Genomic DNA, 22,220 nt, shown 5'->3' with positions numbered 1-22,220 from the left:
CCCAAACTAAAGTCCTCTTGACCACCTTGCATCTTGCTGCTGGGAATAGAAATAGCAAAGATATGCTGTATCTACTTCTGTTGAACAATTATATCAAACAAGGTCTGAAGAACAACTTGGAAGAAACTGCATTTGATATTGCCAAAAGGATAAGTATGTATCACTACCTCTTTGAAGTTGTGAAAGGCTTTACAAATTGTTCTCATAAATCGTAATGGTTTGGTTAAGTTCCTTAAATTTCAAAAATGCCAGTTCATCCTTTGTGTCCCTCCAAAAGTCCTAATGGTTTGGTTAAGTTTCTTAAATTTCAAAACTGCCAGTTCATCATTCATGTCCCTACAAAATATTTTCACAATGCAAAGCAACAGCAATATTTTACTTTAAAAAATCATGGATTCCATGTTATTCTTCCAAGTGAATTACATGACATTGATGTCAAAATGTATTCAAGAGTTGTTTGTATACATCTATAATGTTTTTTGCAGAGTTTGTGATTTTTTTAAATCAGAAATAATTTTAACTTATCTGTGGAAATGAATAGTATAGAAACTTAAGTTATTCCTGGTGCTTGTCTGAAAAAAGTATATCTATGTTTGTATAATGTCCATAATCCATTTCCTTCTCTCCTAGATATAATATTTGGAATTCTACATTGTTTTATAATATATAGGTTAATTAATAAATGTGTCCATTCAAATTGCATTCCATACAGAAAAAGTTTAAGATTCCTTTTTTTTCCCTAGGTCCTTATAGTATTTTATTTCTTTGGGATAAGATGACAATGTTATCTAATTTCAAGTTTTGTAAAGGTTATGCTATGTAATGGCCTTTCTAAGGTGAAGATTTAAACACTGATGTCAAACTAACCTTTAATTCTATGAATTATATGTGCTGTTACACTTGTACTTTTGTAATCAACTTTTTAATAACTGTTTTTCATTTCTTGCATCTGAAAAATGAAAAATATGGAGTACTTCACAAATTTTTATATTATCCTTGTGCAAGTGCCATGTTAATCTTGGTATTGATGTCATTTGGTCGACCTGCTGCTGAAGCATGTAGTATCCTCTAAATTTAAGTAGCTAATGATGCAATCTTTATACAGGCATATATCCTTGGTTGCCTATTTGTAACAATGAACCCTTATTGTTCCTAAAAATGTTATTGATCTTATTTCTCTAAATTTCTGTTTATAGTGGAAAAAACTTATATTGTTTGGTGGATTGCTCACATTTGCAATTTTTCTGTCAATTACTATTTTGTCTTTTTCATTTTAAATTTGATCATATTTTGAAGCCTTTATAGCTAAGTCCAAAGGTGATGGCTTTTCAAGTACTTACTTATCAACTGAGTTAGCTTTGTGGAGCTAATGGATTCAAAGTAAGCCTTCTTAAAAGCTACTTCGAAATTTCTGCAGCTTAAAATTTCCAAAATGAGGTCTCAATGGCACTAATGTCTACCTGATCCTTTACCCTTCTTCCATGTAGGAAGAGACCAACCAGAATATCTTACCGTGAGAGCATAGATTGTCTTACTGGAACAAAACTGATCTTAGTTACAAGGGATCACAGAGAGATGATCAATTGAGAACGAATTATTCAGAATAGAAGGTATTTTATAAAAACAGGCATGAGGATGAGTATACCTCTCTTCCTGGGGAAGCCTACAGTGGACACTTAGACGTTGTCCATGAGTTGGTAGCTAAAGGCAGATATTCAAATATTTTATTAAAATACCTTTGTTTATTATACCAAACATTTCAAAAGTAGCTAAAGCCAAGAAGGTGAAAATATTGTTCATATGCATGATTACCTAATGTCCTAGCCTGTCTACATTCCAACCAGGCAGGAACTTACACTACTGACTTTCTATCAACAAATATTTTCATAGCTCCTGGACAAGTCCATATGTTTCTCCTCGATATTAGGCCTTAAATTGGTAATGTTTTAATCACAGTGTTTCCTCTTGCCTTTAGGCTGTAAATCTCGAAATGGTAAAGCTTTAGATCTAACTCTACCAAAAACTGAGGTAGAGATAATGGAACAATACTTTAAAACGGAGTTGCCTTTGATACGCTAACCACAATGGAACAATGGAAAATAATTTCTTATATATACTTATATATTTTTATTTATATGTGTTGATCTTAAATTTCACACAGTGAAACTAACTAGAATTAGATGATAATTTGACAACTAAATTGATATTTATTCCCATAAATAGATTAGAATATAAATAATTAGGTTTAGAATATTAGAGTATAAAAAGTATCAATGCAATGTCTTCGGTATAAATTTGTGATACCTTCTAAGTGTTCTTGGTCTTCTGAATTCACATGGTAAAAAAACAGTATTGTTTTCCTCTAATCTATAAAGTATTTTACTCTGTTGCTCTGTTTATTGTTTTAAGTCTCTGGTCCCAAACTGTTTTCCTCCATATTTCTGAAGCATTCTTACTGATTTTACCAAAATTTTGCTGATATGAAGTCTAAAAGCTATTATTCTTCTGCAGGACCCACGGGTCCTAGGATACCAGGTCCCAGGTATCTACATCATCAGATAACAAGAGCAAGACTTCTCACCAAGGCCCATGCAACATGCCAACAGTAAGTAAATGAAGACCTGTCTCAATTTCTCATTTCTTATAATATTTCAGGTCCTTAATTCCTTGCAGGATTTAGCTGTAAGCTATTGTGAAATGCAAGTCAATTTAAAATGAAAGATGAGATCATAAAATATGAGAGAAAGTACTGTAATTCAAACTTTCAATTTACAGATGACAAGCCTATTTGAGTGAACAAAATCACAAATATCACAAGATTATTTTTAATACCTTCTCCTAATGATTAATGAAAGATTTCAGCCCAGCATAAGTAGGCCAAAAATACTTCCTGGAAAGGTAGATCCATACATGGTCTACCAAGGCTAGGAAATCTTGACTTAGAGGTCAAATATAATTTAGAAAAACTTTAATTGAAAAGATCCTTAGAGCTTCAAAAAACTGTTACTTCAGTAAAAATAGGTTCTGTAGTATAAAAATGTTGTCATTCTCAAACCAATGATAACCTACATTTAATCTTCTGAAAGTATAGTCCTTTTCAAATAAACTTTTTAAAATCACATTCGCCAGAATAACACTTGACAAGTAGATGATAGTGACATTACAAGTTTTTCAATGTAGGGGCAAGTTACAATAGAATTGATTTATTTACCCAGCACTAATCCCAAACAAGTTCAACCATTCATTAAATTGTAGAAATATTACCCCCCACACCATTGGCGTTGTTCAGTAGATACCTTCCCGAAATGTGTTAAACAGATCAGCATCCCATATTTCAAACCCAAATATAAGCTAATAAAGTAAATTTCATCACATAAGAAGGTACATTTTAAAAAGTCACTAATAGTTGCCTTATCATTTGTTGTTTTATGTTTTCCCTGTCTAACATAGTAAGAAATATGACTTTAAGTCTTGAATATGGGTACTCATCAGAGATGTGACAAACACAAAATCTGTCTTCTATTTCTATCATATACCTCTATAGTAGTAAATCTTAGTTTTCTTCTTTTTCCAAATAAATAAAATAATCACACCATTTTACAAAGCCATTTATAAAAATTAGTAGAATAAATTCTAAGCCATTTTTAAACTTTTTTGTTGACTAAAGATTAATCTTCCAAATTGATGAGAATAAAATCATGTCTAGGTGCTTCACATCTCCAGTCTTGCAAATGAATTATGGAAATATAAGCTGACATCACTTCATGTATATGCGGGATTGAAACTGCATGGGATGTATATAAACCTTTCAAAATATTAACAGACAGTTTAACAGAATGACTATAAGGAAATTGAAACCTGAGAGGAATAATACTAAAGACATAGAATGAATGAAAAATGGAACAAGGGCAAGTATATCTAGAATACTCAATATACACATGTAATAAATGAAGTGGTAAATCTGAAATAAATCTTGGAGAAGGGGTTGGTTGAGAATGATAGAAGGAGTGACTCTGATCCTGGAGCATTTGATAATTAGATGGACATATTTAATTGTAACATACTTGCACAACCTTTTGAAATTCAGTTAAAAAACACAACAACAAACAAAAAACACAAAAATCGCAACCAAACAGCAATCTCTAGAGAGTATGAATATGACCTATCAAAATTTTAAGCAGTTAATGAAGGGCAGTCTTGGGAAAAGCAAACAAAGCTGTTCAAAGAGGGCAGTTTGGGGTAGGGGCGAATTTAGAACAGATTAAGTACATTGTCAAAGGTTATAAAGCACCTACATCTACTGCAAATATTTTCATCTGTGAGTGCTCTTTGTCTGAACTGGGCACTCCAGTCATGAGGCACACTTGATAGCTGTGAAGATAGAATGGAAGAAACAAGATCAAGAATGCATTATTCCACTGGAGAGAAAACATTTCTCTATGTTTTCTCTCATCTGTCTTCATTACTCTTTTTTCATACCTTTATTAAAATCAAGTGATTTTGAATTATATCTTTCCTTCTTTGTTCTGGCAAAGTAATTGTTCAAAATATTTCACTAAATTTTATTTCCCATTATTTTCTATCATACTGTTTACTTGTCCAAGTGAGTCCATTAAACTTCCCCTTTGCATTTGGTTGCCACGAAAACTCAACATCTATGTTAATGAGGATAAACTGTAATGCAAAACGTTGTCTCCAAAAAACCAGTCCAAGAACCTGTAATCACAAATATTTAGCTATAATTTTTTTCTTTTTTCTTTTACTTTGAAAATCTTCTCGTGTCTAAAGTGCCCTCAAAAATAAATACTCTACCTTGAGAGCATTGGCACCCACCCCTGGGTATCTAGACAGGGAACAGACCTAAGAAAGGAAACCTCCATTTTCAAAAGTGAATCATTTGGGCTTGAGGAACACCAGCGAACTCTTCATTTGTTTGTTTTGCTTTACTTGATAATGTAACCCAGTTCTTGAACGGCAGTAGATTAGAATAAATTTAGGGCATTAAATAAAAAAAAAAAATAAATAAATACTCCACCACTTTTTGCTTCAATCACTTCTAACCTCAAAGATATATTTTGCTAACAAGATGCTTAGAAGAAACCGAAGAATACTCCACTTTTATCTTCTCTCTTAAGACTCTCCTTAGATACCATATAGAGAACAGTGAAGTTATTCTTTGCAGAATTATTTCAATAGATTTTTTTTCTCATGGTCTTGCGTTTGCTCAACAAGATGTATGGAAAAGAATATAGTTAAATCACCCATTCCTTGGATTACAGTGTCTGTTACAAAGGCAATACTTCTATGTCCTACTTCTCTGTTCTCCTCTTAGCTCTTGACTGATTTCCAATTAATCACAGTTTCTTAGCTTCAGGTCTAGTAAAGCTGAAGGACTATAAGGCCTTCCGCACTACTATATCTTCATGGTTTCTCTTTCAAAACTCTTTTATTTGGATGTGGAATTTATTTTCATGTCTTCAATATGTTCTGCAATACACTGAGCCAAATAGACTCTGTAAAATCACTTTAGGTAGCAAAAACATTAAGACAATCTATATGAAAAAGTTATGGTCTCCCTCCAGTGCAGAAGCCAATACGCTTAGCTCAGGCTTCTAAGAACACATTTTCTTACCTTTTCAATATTCTCAATTCTTTTCTGATCCCAAAAGTTTTTGGCTTATGTAATAAGAGAAGTCTTCACTATCTCATGTTAATAAGGATATTATATTTTTGAGCTACTTAGAAATGTGAAATCATTGGTTTGATGTATCCAATCAGATTTTTTTCAGTGTTTCACTGCTTCATGTGGAAAGATATTGTGGAAAGTATTACAAACAGAAAAGTGTAAACCCAATACCTTCTTTCATTGTGGAGGACACTCTGTCCCTAAATAATTTGAACAAAATTATTTTTTTCAGAAAATTACTGTTTGGTAATTAAAGTCAATTCACAAATTTTCATTTCTTATTTTTTTTAATATTTGAGTTTAAATACCACTACAACCTTGTTTTCACACAGTAAGAGTATTTTTCCTGGTTAAGGTCAATTCTCAAGGGAATCTACATGATTTACAGCAAGGTTTGTGAGGCTTGTTTATTCAGTTTGAAAATGAGCCATCTTACCCACATTGCTCCCTCTCAGCTAAGTCTCTGTGGATTTCTTTACATGAAAACGTATTTTCCCAGGTAATATTAAATTTTCTTAATAGGTAAAGTTGTGAAAAATTTCAACAATTAAAATTTACCTGTCATAAATTTTTAAACTTTTTTGAAATTCCTTTATCAGAATCACGAATTCACCAATCCTAATTCCACCTTTACCATAAAAACAATTAATATATTTTTTCCTGATATATTGTCCATGAAACTATTATTTTCCAGTGGGTTTTTTATGCATGTATATGATCATATGAGCGGATGCTGAGCAAAATGAACTCCAAGCTATGGAAACAGAGATATTTATTTGCAGTTGTTGTTTGTAATGTACAATGAGATTTCTATTTTCTTTGGGATTTTCCTCTATGGTTTATCCCCTGCTGTGTTTGATTTTTGTACCCTGTGTATTGAGCATGCATTTACCTTAATTAGGGAAGGGAACAGGAACAACAAAATGGCGAGACAGAGGACAAAGGGCAAACCAATGCAATAGCAATACTCACAAGACAATAAGTTGGAAATGTACATTACAACTTGTGAGGCATATTGGGGTGAAGTAAAACTGTGAGAAAAATGAGAGAGTGGGTAACAAGTTTGAAAAGTTGTGTTTTCACTAGCTTACAATTGCTGTAACCCCACTGGACATCACTTTGACATTAAAATTAAATTTAAAAAATAAGCTGCATGAAATAAAATTTCAGTGTATTGGTATAGTAAATATTATTCTTTATGTAGTAACTTTTTTAAAATTTAATTTAATTTTATTTGTGAACATACTGTACAGAGGAGTTACAGTTACATGGGCAGGATAATGCGTACATTTCTTACCAAGCATTGCAGCCTCCTCCTTTGTTTACCCTTCACATCCCTTCCCAGCCTCCCCCCTCCCCCCTAATTCCAATCCTTCTCCTTCTCCCGCTTCCCCTCCTTCCCCCCCCCCCAAAATCAGTACTATTTGGCATCTAATTTGAATTTTAATCAAAGGGCCATCAACTTGAATGTTGTCCAACTAGACAATATTTTCACAATATACTTGCCAATATTTTGAAAAAAGAATAAATGTAGTAATTTCTCTTGCTAAAACAGAAAACATTTTAATTCTACTGAAACCCAGAACTTTTAAAAGTAAATAAGTTGTTAAGAGGACAGAATATATGTGTTCTTCAAAATTCTTATGACTAATAACTACTCATTTTGAAATAATGAACACTCCATATCTGAGAGATTCAAAATAATACTTGTTTGCATGTTATGAAATTCTGCAATAGATGCATTTTCCAATGGGGTGTTACAGATAGAGAAGTGAACAGAAAAATAGCCACATTCTGATATAGTATAAAACTATGAAACATCAGTTATAATTAATTCTTCAAGAGTAAGCAATTATTTATCAGATTAAGCTATTATTTCTATGACCATCAATCCCAAGGTTTATGCAATAAAGTCATCTGAGACCAACAGTTTCCAACTTGTAGGGTGTAACTCAAAATTCCCTTAATTCACATCACGAATAGCTTATCTCCATTGTGAAAAAATACTACACCTCTGCTAATGTGATACCCTCTGTGTTCTGGAAAAAGCACCACAATAAACTGGGTTGCATCATTTTTCCTCTACTGGTATTCTTGCAAATATTATTTATATTTATACTTTTTTAACTATCATAGATAAACAGAATGCTAATATCAGAAGATTACATTTCAAAGCCCACCCAGGCAGGAAGGTTCCCTAGATTCTTATCTCCAATAAACTTCTCAGCAAAAGCCAGACACAAGTGGTGCTGAGGTTGAAGTGGTAGGGCATGAGCCTTGAGCATAAACAGCCTCAGAGACAGTGTCCATGCCCAGAGTTCAACCCCTAACACAAAACAATAAAACAAAAACAAAAACAAACCTCAAACCTAGCATTTTTCTCATTGTATACAGAGACACATAATTAAGGAAATTGCTTCCTGTGTTACATACAGGTAGAAGAAAGAAGAATTCACACAATTATTCTCTTCATACAATGTTATACCAAAGCCTCAAAAAATTGCCCTTTTTCTAAATTTATAAATTAATATAATCTATTGTTGGCAACTCTGTCTACATTATTCACATTTTCGTTCTATACATGAACTGTTTGAAATATCTATTAACAGAGTTCTAATTATAACTCTCTTGAAAGTATATTCCAGGCAAATAGAATGTAAGAAACATTTGTAAATTTTTCAATTAAACCTTCTACTTCAAAAGAATTTTGTAGTATCCTATAGAATATGAAATTACAAACAAAACCAAAATACATATTTTAAATCTAAACTCTAATTTAGCAAGATCTATAAAGTCCTACATTAGAAGAACTTTGCTATATCTCCATGCTTAATCTTTTGTAATCCTTCATCCTTTTCTTGGAATCCAAAAGAATGATGATTTCTTACTTTTTCAAATTTTGGATGGGAATCATGAGCCATTTTGCATCTAGGAATGTTCTGTAATGAAGAGACCATTTAAAAGCACAACTGAGGATTATATAGGCAACTGAGGAATAATAGGAAACGACTTCTCAAAACATAATGACAAAATTAGCCCAACCTTCCAACTGCGTATTCCTTTCTTGTTTGGTTTCTTTTATTAAGACAAAATTATACTACCTGGTCCAGGAAGTGTATCACTATGTAATTCTAGTTTCTTAACTCCTGTCAGTCTGAGTGCTAGAATTCTAGGCTTGTAGCACATTGACCCGCCATACTTTCTTGCTTTATTTAATCTAGATACAGACTAGCAATTCTGAACTTCTCCAATGATATCATCTACTAGACTGCTCCGACTGTTCATGTACTATTTTAAAAGATATTCTAACATTTCACAGAGGATATGATCATTTTCAGATACACCTGTAGGGTCTCTGATTCATTCCTCCATGGATCCGATCCTTTCATAATGATTACTTGACTCTCTTACTATCTCTGGTCCCTATCTATGTAATATTCTTAAACTTTTTTGAAGAAACTTCACTTGAGGACTTTCTAACATTAAAAATTATCACTTGATTCTAATCTGACTGAGGACATATTATCTATTGTTTTCTAACTTTTCTATATATTCTGAGAATTGCTTCATTTGTGTATTTGTGTGTGCACATATAAGTCCCTCTGTGTTTATGTGTATGTATGTATGCAAAAGCCTCAAGCTCTTATTCATCCATCTTTCTCATGACTGGTATTCCATCACTTGAGCCATTCTTCTAATACAGCTTTTGGCTGGTTAATTATAAATAGTGTCTCAAAGACTGTTCTCCCCAGGCTGGATGCTAACCTGAGCTGAATAGAAGAGGGATAGCGCCCGGGACCAGAGTTCAAGTGCCAAGACCACCACCAACAAAAAATATATAAGTAAAAGAAAGAAAAAAAATGTGATTCTATCCACCAGTTCATGGCTAGTATAATCCCTGCTCTCTCAAGATGGATGTTTTTTTCCAGTTAAGTCCATGATCTTATATCTGACTTGCATTGTAAACAGAATTATTCTTCCATTCTACTTTCTACAAATTTGCGTGATTAACAAACGTGATTTAGAAAGAGAGTGGCCTCATACTTCGTATTCCACGTAGGAGTAATGCTTTCCCTATATCACTCTCATAAATCTACATACTGGACTTGGCTTTATTATTTCAATGTTGTCTTATTTATAGTCTTCTATAGTGTAATGAACCCTTACATATAAACACAGAACTTCTCTTTCTCCTATTATTGCTATTGTTTCCCTTACTGTTAATTCACGTACACTTGGGAAATAATGTGCAGCATATATACTCATAAAAAAATGATCTGAGAACCTTCTTCCCATTTAAAATTCGCCTTAATTTACAGAGCACTTACAAAGTTTGAACTCAATATACTCATGGATAATGTATTTATAAGCAATATAAATGGTATTTTCTCTTTACTAAGTTGTCTCTGAAACACGTGTTGCATCAGGTCCAAAGGTGTCCTTGTGTTATTTCGGTGAAGCCAGAAAACATTCATTATACCACAAGCAGCACCATTGATTGTTCCTGGAAGTAACTGTTACTGGATGTGGAAACTGATCCTAGGAGGGGAATGGAACACAGAGGATTGACAAAGTTCAAGGTAACTTGTGTTTTCCTTTTTATTGTATAAGAAAAGGACAAAGATGGCGACAAAGCAGTAGGGAAACACCAAAGCTCTCCTCAACCAAAAAGAGAGTTCGAGTTCTAATGCTTAATCTCCCCAAGAGACCGACAACAACAAAAAGACGAACACTCAGAGACAAACAGGAGGTAGAAAATAACAAAAAAGAAAGATAGGAAAAGAAGAATTTCAGAACAGAGAAGAGCAGAAGACCCCTCTCCTAACATTCACTGGTCACATGGCAGCATGCCAAGCCGTGGCCAGCCGGCATGGCGGGGCCTGCCAGAGTCCCAGAGACACAGGGGGCTGCCTGCAGATCACCCGCACAGCAGCCATGTGAGGTACAGGTTTACAGACCTGCTGATCACCACAAACAGAGAAACCTACCAGCCGGGAGTCTCCACGAAAATCCCACCCCCATCCCTCACTCTCCATCTAAGCAGAGAGTCTCCATCCCACCAAAGCTGCCCTTTACCGGCAGTGCAACAAAGGGAGCTGCCTGCAGATAGCACAGAAGCCACCTGAGGTACTGGTGTCAGACCCGCTGATTGCGACGACCCGGTGGGGGCCGCCAGGGTCCCAGAGACACAGAGGGCTGCCTGCAGATCACTCATGCAGAAGCTGCCTGAGGTACCGGTGTCAGACCCACTGATTGGGACAACCCGGTGGGGGCTGCCAGGGTCCCAAAGACACAGGGAGCTACATGAAGATAACTCGCGCAGAAGCCGCCTGAGCGTGGACACTGTGGACCTGACAGCTTCGGCAGAGACAGAAGAGAAACACAGAGACACCACCCCTAGCCCAGCCTGCAACCACCCCAACTGAACTCGGATTGCAACAGCAACTGACAACCTACACCACACAGAAACAACTAGCTCCAGGGTGAATACCCCACAGGGGACAGTGTATCCCTCAAGGGAGACCAGATCTGGAGAGAATCCCCAGACCCTGACCCAAACTCCCTACCCCAACACCCGGACCACAGGACCCACTAAAACTGGGAACTGTTCAAGAGCTCCACCGGCCCTGGGAGCACACACTGCTGGCCAGGCTAGAGCAAGAGCACCCCTGGAAGGGAGCTTAAACACCCAAGCCAGGAACAGCGCCCCTGGGTCAAGACAACCAACAGTCGAAGAAATTAAAACTGTGTACCCCAGACTGCATAACCTAGGTGGTATACACAGCAGCACAGGACTAACGTGCGTGCCTCAGGCGGGGGGCCAGAACCAGGCCTGGCGATCTGGTGCCTGAACAACAGAGCCAATTCCTCCCAACTGAGCGTACGCCTCAGCAGAGGGATGAAAAACAGGGAACTGTATCCCTTGGGAAGTACATCTGTGACAATAAAAGACCTCGAGGCTCAGGACAAGAGAAGCCCAAACCCCACCAAAACCCAACCCATATACTCTAGGCTGGGATTGGGCAACACAGGCCACCAGCACCTCATAGTAGGCAGGAGCTCAGGCTGGTAAGGTGGCTCAGCAGTAGAGTGATAGTCTTCGGTGCATGAGGCCCTGGATCTGATTCCTCAGCATCACATGAGCAGAAAGGGTCAGAAGTGGTGCTGTGGCTCAAATGGTAGGGTGCCAGCCTTGAGCTGAAGAGCTAATGGACAGCACCCAAACCTAGAGTTTAAGCCCACAACTGGCCCCCACAAAACTAAACAAACAAACAAAAACTTCAGGAGCCCATAGCCGACTCCAGCATCTGGGAGAGTACATCCAGAGCATCTGATCTTGTCAAGAGCACTCGTAGGAGCAAACATCAGCAGTCTAGGGTGCTCAACCCTTCCAAAGGCGGAAATTGCCAGTGATCTACGGCAGAGAGCCGAGAATCTTGTGTAGGTCAGACCAGCAGCTGGAAGTATACCCCCAACAGAACCCAGATCAGGCACAGACTCTCTCTACCAATACAGAATCAGCAACCAAGCAAAAACAGACACAACAAAACAAAATTGCAAATTAGTCTCCAATAATCCCTGAACCCCCATGAGAAAATCACAGAGAAAAATTACAAGGTTTATCACTACCCAGGATAGCAAGCTATCCTCAATAGCCAGCAGCCACGCAGGGGAGAGCCCCAGTGGGAGCAAAACAGGAATGGAAGACAAAAACTACATCCAAGGGTTGCTGAGGCAATGACTCAAGAAATAAAGCAAGAAATAGATCAGAAATTGAAAGAGCACAAGGATGAACTATCAAAAGAGATACAAGATATCAAACAGGAGATGCATTCAAAAATAGAGGCTGCACAAAGCTCAGTAAGAAGTGAGATAAATGCCAAATTAGAGGTAGTACATGCCTCATTAAGAGATGAGATCTATAGTTTGAGAACCAACATCGAATCCATAAAGGAATCCATTTCCTCCATGCAAACGACAATAGAAGCCACGGTCAACAGAGTGAACGAAATGGAATGTAGAGTGTCAGATACAGAAGACAGAATACACCAACTGGAACAAAAAGTGACAGATATGGAAAAATCACTCAAATTAAGCCAAAGGGAAATTCAAGAGAAAGAAGATAATGCCAAGAAATTTAACCTTCATATAATTGGAGTGGACGAAGGTGAGGAATTTCAGAGCAAGGGATTACAACACCTATTCAACAAGATAATGGGTGAAAATTTTCCACACCGCAAAAAAGAACAACTTACCTATGTAACAGAAGCATATAGAACACCCAACAAGCAAGATCCCAGGAGAAACACTTCTAGACACATTATAGTAAAAAAAGATAGATCTGAATAATAAGGAAACAATCTTGCATGCAGCAAAAATGAAGAAGGAGCTATACAACAATGGAAAAAAATTTAGAATCACTGCAGCTCTCTCCACACAAACACTGAATGCAAGAAAGGCCTGGGAAAGTACCAAACGAGCCCTGAGAGCCAATAACTGCCAATCCAGACTGATATACCCAGCAAAGCTAGGATTCACATTTGATGGAGAGCTGAAAATTTTTAATAGCAAAGAAAAACTAAATGAATATATAAACATTAAGCCAGCATTACAAACAATACTAAAAGAAGGAACACAACCTGAAGAAAGCAACCAGGAACTTGTACCCGCACCAGATAGGCAGTAATAGAAGTCTAACTGGGCAAGCACAGGAGGAAAGGAAAGAAGAAAAAGTTAGGAAAACAGGGAATGATAGGGACCACAATGCATCTCTCTGTAATATCACTTAATATTAACGGGCTTAATTAGCCAATCAAAAGAAAAAGACCTGCAGATTGGATCAGAAAACATGACCCATCCTGTTGCCTTCAGGAAACCCACCACTCAGCCGAACATACAAGCAAACTCAGAGTGAAGGGTTGGAAAAGAATCTACCAATCAAATGTCCCCCGTGAGAAAGCTGGTGTAGCAATCCTGATATCTGACAAAGTAAACTTTTCATTAAAATCAATCCAAAAAGACAAGGACGGACACTGCATATTAATACAGGGAACAATCCAAGAGAAGGATATTAGCATCATCGTAATAACAATTCACTTAAATAATTGTTTTTCTTCTTCAGAACTTTTAGTAGAACCATATTTAATCCTAGCTATTATATAAACAGGAATAGAATTTTTCTTGTCTTATTTTACTCTTTTTGACTTGGTCAAATTTTCCTGATTTTGTAGACCTGGTTTTTCTGCATGAATAATTTTCAGGGCATTTCTGCATATTATGTATAATAAAATTAAGAGATTTCCGGTCAAAGGAAACAACTCAGAATTCTTGAGGTTAATGACTATACACTGCACTTGGCACTGCATTTGTCATCTTGGTGTTACAACAATAGACAAACTTTATTGAAAGTTGCGTTCTTTTTGTTTTCCCATTTCGAGCCATATGAAGCATTTAAGGTGTATAGCAAGTTAACTGTGGGAGTATAAGCTTGTAATCTTTTAAAATATTTTTTATTGTAAAAATACTGTTTAGAGCGGTAACAGTTACATGAGTAAGGTAATGAGTACATTTCCTGTTGAGCATTGTTACCCATCCTTTGTTTTCCTCCTACAATTCCTTCCCTGCATACTTCCCCAACCCTTCCGTCTCCATACCTTGAAGTTGTGAAGTTCATTTTCAAGATAGTGTATTGTACATCTCATTGTTACAATTGGTCAACCTGTACACTTGTTTCAACATTTTGTTAGCCTTCCCATCCCCAAATTAGAAAAATATATATACAAGATGAGGGAACCAGAATCAAATACAGTGACAACAGAGGCTATATGAGCTGGTAATCTTTAGCCATTAAATTCCAAAAAAAAATAAGCAATGAAAGATAAATTTTTTTTCTAATTTAATTTAATTTTTTTTGTGTGAACATACTGTACAGAGGGGTTACAATTACATGGGCAGTAAATGAGTACATTTCTTATCAAGCATTGCAGCCTCCTCCTTTGTTCACTCTTCACATCCCTTACCTAACTCCCCCCATCCCCCCAACACCAAATCCTCCCCCATCCACCCCCCCACACCAACGTTGTAAAGCTCGTTTTCGACATGACAACTTGTACTTCTCATTGTTGCAACAGGTCCACCTGTATCCTCAAACGACTTGTTTTTCCCCATCTCTTCCACAAGTTATACTGACATCAAATATAGTGAAAGCAGGGGTTATATTGTGGGGGAGGGACATACAAAACAACAAAGAGATAATCTTATAAATGCGTTAGAAACAAATGCATGAAGTAAAAAAGCATTAAAATACATATCTAAGGGTTCATTTTCCTAACATCACATTATCTGACCTTTTCCGCTTGACTCATACATATACTAGATATTGCAAATGAGGGAAACCATGGGACCTATGTTTCTTTGGGCTTGGCTTGCTTCTCTTAATATAATTTTTTCCAAGTTTTTCCATTTCCTAACAAATGGGGCAGTGTCATTCTTTCTGATGGAGGAATAGAATTCCATTGTGTATATATACCACATTTTCTTGATCCATTCATCTACTGAGGGGCATCTGGGTTGGTTCCATATCTTAGCTATGGTAAATAATGCTGCAATAAACATAGTTGTGCTGGTAGCTTTAGTATGGTCTTGTTTGTAAACATTTGGGTAAATGCCCAAAAGTGGGATTGCTGGGTCATAGGGCAGTTCTATGTGAAGTCTTTTCAGGAACAACCATACTGCTTTCTAAAGTGGTTGAACAAGTTTACATTCCCACCAACAATGAAGTAAGTTTCCCTTCTGTCCACATCCCCTCCAACATCTGTTGTTTTTAGATTTCTTGATTATAGCCATTCTAACTGGGGTGAGGTGGTATCTCAATGTTGTTTTGATTTGCATTTCTTTTATGGCTAGGGAGGTTGAGCATTTGTTCATGTGTCTATTGGCCATCCTTTTTTCTTCTTCAGAGAAGTTTCTCTTCAAGCCTTTAACCCACTTATTTATTGGGCAGTTGTTTCTTTGAGGATTTGTTGTTGGGGGATTTAATTTTTTGAGTTCCATGTATATTTTAGATATGAGACCCTTGTCCTTTGTATGGCTAGTGAAGATCTTCTCCAAATCTGTGGGCTTTCCATTGATCTTGTTAGCTATGTACTTTGCCATGCAGAAGCTCTGCAACTTCATGCAATCCCATTTGTCCAACCGTTCTTTGATTTGTTGTGTTTCCGGGTCTCTATTGAGAAAATTTCGGCAAGGAAACCTAGGGTTTCTCCTATTCCATCCTGTAATGTTCTCAGATTATCTGCTTTGACTTCGAGGTCTCTGATCCATTTGGAGTGGATTCTGGTGCAAGGTGATATATAAGGATCTATCTTTAGTTTTCTACAAGTAGTTAACCAATTTTGCCAGCACCATTTACTGAAGAGGCTGTGTTTCTTCCAATCTATGATTTTAGCTCCCTTATCGAAGATTAGATGGCTATAGGTCTGTGGGTTCATTTCTGGATTTTCAATTCTATTCCAGTGGTCCTGAGGTCTGTTCTTAATCCAATACCAAGCTGTTTTGATTACTATGGCTTTATAGTAGAGTTTGAAATTTGGTATTGGTATTCCTCCAGCAGTGTTCTTTCCGTTGAGGAGCGTTTTTGCTATTCGGGGTCTTTTATTGTTCCATATGAATTTTTGGATTGCCTCTTCTATTTCCTTGAAGAATGAGGTCGGAATTTTGATAGGTATCATGTTGAATTTGTAGATAGCCTTGAGAAGTATTGCCATTTTCACGTTAATCTTTCCAATCCAGGAGCATGGGATGTTTTGCCATTTTCTAAGTTTTGTTTGGATTTCCTTTTTCAAGATTTTAAAGTTTTCATCATAGAGGTCCTTCACTTCTTTGGTTAAGTTAATTTTTAGGTATTTTATTTTTTGAGGGGCTATTACAAATGGAGTTGCTTTCCTAAATTCAGCCACGCTTTTCTCATTGTTAGCATACAGAAAAGCCATTGATTTTGGGGGGTTAATTTTATACCCTGCTACTTTGCCAAAGTTTTGAATCAGCTTGAGTAATTTGGGAGTGGAGTCTATGGGATTCTTTTAATATAAGATCATGTCATCTGCAAAGAGGGAGCGTTTTATTTCTTCTTTTCCTACTTGGATCCCCTTTATGTCTGCATCTTGTCTTATTGCTGTACCTAGGCATTCTAATACTAGATTGAAGAGAAGTGGAGAGAGTGGACATCCTTGTCTTGTTCCTGAGTTAAGAGGGAATGGCTTTAGTTTTTCACCATTAAGTGTAATGCGGCTGTAGGTTTGTCATATACAGCTTTTATTGTATTGAGGAATGTTCCATGGATTCCTAGTTTTTCCAAAACCTTCATCATAAAGGGGTTTTGGATCTTGTCGAATGCTTTTTCTGCATCTATTGAGATAACCATGTGGTTCTTATCCTTCCTCCTGTTGATGTGATGAATAATATTAATTGATTTGCGTATATTGAACCAGCTTTGCATCCCTGAAATGAATCCTGTTTGATCGTGGTGTATGTTTTTTTGGATGAATTGTTGAAGTCGATTGGCCAAAATTTTTTTGAGAAGTTCTGCATCAATGTTCATCAAAAAAATGGGTCTATAGTTCTCTTTCTTTGATGAGTCCCTGCCTGGTTTTGGTATGAGGGTTATCCTGGCTTCATAGAATGTGCTCAGTAGTGAACTTTCTCTTTCAATTTCATTCAAGATTTGGAGGAGTATTAGTGTGAGCTCTGCTTTGATGGCCTTGTAAAATTCCGCTGTGAAACCATCTGGTCCTGGATTTTTCTTAGCTGGGAGGTCTCTTATTGCTGTTTCTATTTCAATGCTTGATATGGGCCTGTTAAGCTGGTTTAACTCATCTTGGTTTAGTTTTGGCATGTCAATATTTGCTAGGAAAAGGTCCATTTCTGTCAAGTTTTGAAATTTATTAACATAAAGTTTTGAGAAGTATTACCTTATAATGTTTTGAATCTTGGTTGTTTCTGTGCTGATGTTTCCATTCTCATCTCTGAGTTTGTTTATTAGGGTGTGTTCTCTTCTTTTTCGGATAAGATTTGCTAAGGGTCTGTCAATTTTGTAAATTTTTTCGAAGAACCATCTCTTTGTTTTGTTGATTCTTTCTATAGATTTTTTGGATTCTAATTCATTTAATTTTAATCATTTCTTTCTGTCTACTGGATTGGGTTTTATCTTGCTGCTCTTTTTCAAGGAGGTTTAGCTGTGTCATTAAATTGTTGGTTTCAGATCTCTCCAATTTGTTTATGTAGGAGCTCAGAGCTATAAACTTGCCTCTGAGTACTGCCTTTGCTTTGTCACAGAGGAGCTGGTAATTTGTGTGCTCATTTTTTTGAATAGCATGAACATTTGAATTTCCTTTCTAATCTCTTCCATGACCCACTCGTGATTCAACAGTGTGTTGTTTAGCCTCCATGTGATACCGGACTTTCTTTGGTGGCTTTTGGTGTTGACTTCTAATTTTATTCCCTTGTGGTCAGAGAGAATGCAAGGTATAAATTCAATGTTTCTGAATTTAGACTTGTTTGTTTTGTGGCCTAAAATGTTGTTTATTTTAGAAAAGGTTCCATGTGCTGCTGAGAAAATGTGTATTCTGATGTTGCTGGGTGAAATGTTAGGTAGATGTCTGTAAAATCTAGTTGATCTATGCAGCTGTTTAGATCTGCAGTTTCTCTGTTGAGTTTTTGCGGGGTTGACCTATCTAGCGGGGAGAGTGTTGTGTTAAAATCCCCAACAATTAATGTCTTTGGATCTATATGGGATTTGAGGGAAAGTAGTGTTTCTTGGATAAATTTGGGTGCTCCATTGTTTGGCGAATAGATGTTTAGAATTGCAATATCTTCCTGAAGGAGAGATCCCATAATTAGTATGTAGAGACCTTCTTATTCTCTTCTCTATTTTATCTGAGATTAGGATTGCAACTTCCGCTTATTTATGGGGGGCGTTTGCTAGGTAGATTTTGCTCCAGCCTTTCACATTGAAAATGTGTTTGTTTTTACGGGCAAGATATGACTCCTGAAGGCAGCAGATAGAAGGATCTTGTTTTTTAATCCAACTAGACAGTCTATGCCGCTTAATTGGAGAGTTAAGTCCGTTAATGTTAAGAGATAGGACTGAGAGGTATTTAGGAGTTCCTGCCATGTTTTCCACCTTCTTGGGGGTTGCGAAAACTGGGTTCTTCATATGGTTCTTGGATTCTCAGTTTGGGTGCTGTTTCTTGGCCTTTATTGTGGTCTTGTTAGTTTTCTATGTGTAGGACATCTTTAAGAATCTTTTGTAGGGCTGGTTTGGTGGAGATGTGATAAAATTCTTTCATAAGGGTAATCTCAGCCTTCTGACTGATGCTCTGATGCTTCCATTAAAATAAAATCCTTTTAGAACCATGGAAATGATGACATTAAGTTGGTATTAATTAAATATGCCTTCTTATTAATGAAATACCATGGAGAAGGTTTTTACAAAAACTGTACAAAATCTGGACAATAGCAAGAGGGATTTCAGACAAAGGCATTATAGTGGGTAAGGTGTGTAAAATTTTCCAAACTAGAACTGCATGCTGGGAAAAAGAATAACCACACAGGGAGGAGTAACTTACTGTTTTAGATGAGCAACGTTAAGATGGATCATTATGTAAGAACAAAGTTTGTATTCGGTTATTTCTAACAAACAGACACTTATCTATTCATAAAAAATGAATACTAGAATGAAAAATCCAAAAGAACTTTGATGATACATTTAATATTTTGGAGAGAGCAAAGATTTTCAGTGATAAAAACAGTTAAATTAATTATGGAATTTATAAGCACTGGACTTCGTTGTAATCATTATAAGTGATGTTCTTAGAACAGTATGAAATTTCTAAGGATGATATTGGGTAGGAAATATATGCATGATACAATGATAAGAAAAGCAAAGTATAAAGTAGGCTCACACCTGTAATCCTACCTACTCACAAGGGTGAAATTTGAGGAGCATGGTTCAAAGCCAGCCCCCAGAGAAAATCCTTTCAATCACCAAAATGCCAGAAGTGGAGCTGCATATATGCATATATGCATATATATATATATATATATATATATATATATATATATATATGTATATATGCAAGGCAGAGGGGTATAACCGTGGTGTTCCAGTGTTCACATTGTGGAGCTCCATGATGGAAACAGCACAAATATTTACTTAAAGGAAATCAAAAGTGACAATATGTTGGAAATGATTTGTACACCTTGGGCAGTGGGATTGAGAGAGCCAAGAAAAGAGGACAAAAAATGTGGAAGGGTGTAACAAGTTACACAAGAAATGTTATACTGCCTTATTTATGTAACTGTAACCCCTCTGTACATCACCTTGACAATAATATTAAAATTACAAAAAAACAGAACAAAGCTTTTAATTATGATATTATATTTAAAAGTATATTTTAAAAGAATTTTAGGCATGTTTTAAATTTCTAATGAAATGTCCCACTCTACTGGATTATACTGTAATATTGGAAGAATTATTTACACATGAGTCCATGTGTAAGGACCCCAATAAAAATTCCACAAAGAAATGCCAACATGGAACAAAGGGTCCTAACCATAACACCTTACTTCTACAGCAAATCACACAATCTTCCAAATTCACATAACTTAATCATTTAAAAACAAATGCTGAACCAACATCTCCATTTGTAGAAATACATACTTGCAACAAGGATGGATAAGGCACGGAGAGCCAATGTGAATGATACACAATAATAAGGAAGATTCCATACATAAAGGAATGTTTCCCACACATTTACAACTCTAAATCTGGGAAAGTCAGTTATCTTTGTCATACTAATAGAAAAGCACCAAAAAGCTAACTGTGGGATTCAAAAAGATTGCCTGAGTACAGGTGTTCATTATGACAACACAGCAACTCCAGTGCAAATTACTATGTCTCTCTTTCCTTGTCTTATTCCCACCTCATTCTTGAATTCGGAAGGTCAGATTTTAGGGATCCGGTTCTCTTAGCTCCAGTAATTAATGAAAGGGAATAGGTGATTGGAGATACAATTTCTTCACATAGTTCATGGATTTTCATTCTTTATTAAGCTTACTGAGTACTAATGGGACCATGAAACACAAGAAAGTCTTAAGTTTTCCACTAATTTTTAAAATGCCTGCTGTAAGAAGAATCAAAATTAATGAAAGAAATATTGGTGCACCCAGATATGTTAAACAAATACTCTCACACTTACAGAATAAAATAGATCCCAATAAGATAATACTAGGAGACTTTAACACACCCGTCTCACCAAAGGACAGGTCTATCAACCAGAGGATTGGCAAAGAAGCTACTGAATTAATTGAGGCCATACTTCAAGAGGAATTAACTGACATCTACTGAGTATTTCACCCTAAAACAACACAGTACACATTCTTCTCAGCAGCTCATGGAACTTTCTCCAAAATAGACCATATCATAGTTCATGCAAGGAACTTAAGCAAATACAAATGGATCGACATAATCCCCTGTATCCTCTCTGACCACAGTGGAATCAAGCTAGTTCTCAATAACAAAGCATACCGCAGAAATTTCTCTAATACATGGAAATTGAACAGCACACTCCTTAGCAATACCTGGGTAACAGAAGAGATCAGAGAAGAAATAATACATTTCCTACAACTCAATGAAAATGAAAACACTTCGCAAAGAACCTTATGGGACACAGCAAAAGCAGTCCAGAGGGACAAGTTTATTGCCCTCAGTGCCCACATCAAGAGAATGGAGACAGACCAAGTAAATAATCTCATGTTGGAATTAAAACAGCTAGAAAAACAAGAAAATAATGGAACCTAAAGTTACTAGATGGAGATAGATAACCAAATTAAGAGCAGAGATTAACCAATTACAAAATCAGAAAATTATAGCCAAAATTAACCAAACAAAAAGCTGGTTCTTTGAAAAAATAAACAAAATTCATGGACCGTTGGCAAGATTAATTAAAGAAAGAAGAGAGGAAACCTATATTAACAGGATTAGGGATGTCACGGGAAAAATCACAACACGTAACCAAGATATCCAAACAATCCTAAGGGACTACTTTCAAAAGTTATAATCTCAAAAGGAAGAAAACCTGGCAGAAATGAATGCATTTTTAGAGAAATACAAGTTGCCCAAACTGAGCAAAGAAGAAATAAACCAATTAAATAAGCCAATATCCTACAAAAGATACAGGAAGCTATCAAATTTTTCCAACAAAAAAAAGCCCAGCACCAGATGGATTCACAGCAGAATTCTATAAGACCTTTAAAGAAGAACTAATACCAATACTCCTCAAGCTCTTCATAGAAACAGAGAAGGAGGGAGATGTCCCAAACTCATTCTAAGAAGCCAATATCACACTCATTCCCAAACCAGGCAAAGACCCAAACAGAAAGAAGAATTACAGGCCAATTTCCTTGATGAACACAGATGCAAAGATAGTTAACAAGATTCTAGCTAACAGAATCCAAAAACACATTAAAAAAATCA

The 22,220-nt window shown here is 36.3% G+C and overlaps 1 pseudogene; it reads right to left on the bottom strand.

The window, feature by feature from the left end:
• Positions 1–959: 959 nt before the first annotated feature.
• Positions 960–1,057, bottom strand: LOC122124943 (annotated as a pseudogene).
• Positions 1,058–22,220: the final 21,163 nt, after the last annotated feature.

This window comes from Dipodomys spectabilis, unplaced genomic scaffold, assembly GCF_019054845.1.
Source record: "Dipodomys spectabilis isolate Male_0828 unplaced genomic scaffold, ASM1905484v1 ptg000008l, whole genome shotgun sequence".
Classification (NCBI taxonomy): Eukaryota; Metazoa; Chordata; class Mammalia; order Rodentia; family Heteromyidae; genus Dipodomys; species Dipodomys spectabilis.
Note: the sequence above shows the minus strand (reverse complement) of the source record. Positions and strands in the feature narration are given on the sequence as shown.